This window comes from Arachis hypogaea, chromosome 14 (assembly GCF_003086295.3).
Source record: "Arachis hypogaea cultivar Tifrunner chromosome 14, arahy.Tifrunner.gnm2.J5K5, whole genome shotgun sequence".
Lineage (NCBI taxonomy): Eukaryota > Viridiplantae > Streptophyta > Magnoliopsida > Fabales > Fabaceae > Arachis > Arachis hypogaea.
Window position 1 is genome coordinate 65,891,451 of NC_092049.1, and position 2,839 is coordinate 65,894,289.

Here is a 2,839-nt window from a genome sequence, read left to right on the forward strand (position 1 = left end):
TACTTACTTGTTAAGAAAGATTCAAACTTTAAGTTCTAGAATCATATTTTGTGATTTCTTGTGAATCAAGTCATTAATTGTGATTTTAAAAATTCAAATCTTTTTCAAAAACTAATTTCTATCATATCTTTTCAAAAATATCTTCTTATCTTATCTTTTTCAAAAATTTGATTTCAAAAATATCTTTTCTAACTTCCTAACTTCTTATCTTTTAAAATTTGTTTCAACTAACTAACTAACTTTTTGTTTGTTTCTTATCTTTTTCAAAATCACCTAACTAACTCTCTCTCTCTAATTTTCGAAAATATCTCCCCCCTTTTTCAAAATTTCTTTTTAATTAACTAATTATTTCAATTTTAAAACTTAATTTTCGAAAATCACTAACCTTTTTCAAAAACTATTTTCAAAAATCACTAACTCTTTTTCAAAAATTATTTTCGAAAATTCTCCTCCTCTCTCATCTCCTTCTATTTATTTATTCATATACTAACACTTCATCCCACCCAAATTCGAACCCCCTCTTCCATCTGTGTTCGAATTCCTTCTTCTTCTTTTCTTCTACTCACACTGGAACCTCTATACTGTGGTAAAAAGGACCCCTATTATTATTATTTTTCTGTTCTCCCTTTTTCATATGAGCAGGAGAAAGGACAAGAACATTCTTGTTGAAGCAGATCCAGAACCTGAAAGGACTCTGAAGAGGAAACTAAGAGAAGCTAAAATACAACAATCCAGAGATAACCTTTCAGAAATTTTCGAACAGGAAGAGGAGATGGCAGCCGAAAATAATAATAATGCAAGGAGGATGCTTGGTGACTTTACTGCACCTAATTCCAATTTACATGGAAGAAGCATCTCCATTCCTGCCATTGGAGCAAACAACTTTGAGCTGAAACCTCAATTAGTTTCTCTGATGCAGCAGAACTGCAAGTTTTATGGACTTCCATCTGAAGATCCTTTTTAGTTCTTAACTGAATTCTTGCAGATATGTGATACTATTAAGACTAATGGAGTAGATCCTGAAGTCTACAGGCTCATGCTTTTCCCATTTGCTGTAAGAGACAGAGCTAGAATCTGGTTGGACTCTCAACCCAGAGACAGCCTGAACTCTTGGGATAAGCTGGTCACGGCTTTCTTAGCCAAGTTCTTTCCTCCTCAAAAGCTGAGCAAGCTTAGAGTGGATGTTCAGACCTTCAAACAGAAAGAAGGTGAATCCCTCTATGAAGCTTGGGAAAGATACAAACAGTTGACCAAAAATTGTCCTTCTGACATGCTTTCAGAATGGACCATCCTGGATATATTCTATGATGGTCTGTCTGAGTTATCTAAGATGTCATTGGATACCTCTGTAGGTGGATCCATTCACCTAAAGAAAATGCCTGCAGAAGCTCAAGAACTCATTGACATGGTTGCAAATAACCAGTTCATGTACACTTCTGAAAGGAATCCTGTGAATAATGGGACGCCTATGAAGAAGGGAGTTCTTGAAATTGATACTCTGAATGCCATATTGGCTCAGAACAAAATATTGACTCAGCAAGTCAATATGATTTCTCAGAGTCTGAATGGATTGCAAGCTGCACCCAACAGTACTCAAGAGGCTTCTCCTGAAGAAGAAGCTTATGATCCTGAGAACCCTGCAATAGCAGAGGTGAATTACTTAGGTGAACCTTATGGAAACACCTATAATTCATCATGGAGAAATCATCCAAATTTCTCATGGAAGGATCAAAAGCCTCAACAAGGCTTTAATAATGGTGGAAGAAACAGGTTTAACAATAATAAACCCTTTCCATCATCCACTCAGCAACAGACAGAGAATTCTGAGCAGAATCCATCTAGCTTAGCAAATCTAGTCTTTGATCTATCTAAGGCCACTGTGAGTTTCATGAATGAAACAAGGTCTTCCATTAGAAATTTGGAAGCACAAGTGGGCCAGCTGAGTAAAAGAATCACTGAAATCCCTCCTAGTACTCTCCCAAACAATACAGAAGAGAATCCAAAAGGAGAGTGCAAGGCCATTGACATAAGCACCATGGCCGAACCCAAAGAAGGAGAGGAGGACGTGAATCCCAAGGAGGAAGACCTCCTGGGATGTCCAGTGATCAATAAGGAGTTTCCCTTTGAGGAACCAAAGGAATCTGAGGCACATCTAGAGACCATAGAGATTCCATTGAACCTCCTTATGCCTTTCATGAGCTCTGATGAGTATTCCTCTTCTGAAGAGAATGAGGATGTTACTGAAGAGCAAACTGCCAAGTTTCTTAGTGCAATCATGAAGCTGAATGCTAAATTATTTGGTATTGAAACTTGGGAAGATGAACCTCCCTTGTTCACCAATGAACTAAGTGATCTGGATCAACTGACATTGCCTCAGAAGAGACAGGATCCTGGAAAGTTCATAATACCTTGTACTATAGGCACCATGATCTTTAAGGCTCTGTGTGACCTTGGTTCAGGGATAAACCTCATGCCCCTCTCTATAATAGAGAAACTGGGAATCTATGGGGTGCAAGCTGCTAAAATCTCATTAGAGATGGCAGACAATTCAAGAAAACAGGCTTATGGACAATTAGAGGACATGTTAGTAAAGGTTGAAGGCCTTTACATCCCTGCTGATTTCATAGTCCTGGATACTGGAAAGGAAGAGGATGAATCCATCATCCTAGGAAGACCTTTCCTAGCCATAGCAAGAGCTGTGATTGATGTGGACAGAGGAGAATTAATCCTTCAATTGAATAAGGACAACCTTGTGTTTACAACTCAAGGATCTCTCTCAGCATCCATGGAGAGGAAGCATAAAAAGCTTCTCTCAAAGCAGAGTCAAACAAAGCCCCCA

General features: G+C 38.1%; 1 non-coding gene across 1 annotated transcript; it reads right to left on the reverse strand.

Moving 5' to 3' along the window:
* Positions 1-1,168: 1,168 nt before the first annotated feature.
* LOC112745525 (small nucleolar RNA R71) lies at positions 1,169-1,276 on the reverse strand. The gene has a single exon (XR_003173449.1). It is a non-coding gene; the product is annotated as a small nucleolar RNA R71 (small nucleolar RNA).
* Between the last annotated feature and the right edge of the window lie 1,563 nt (positions 1,277-2,839).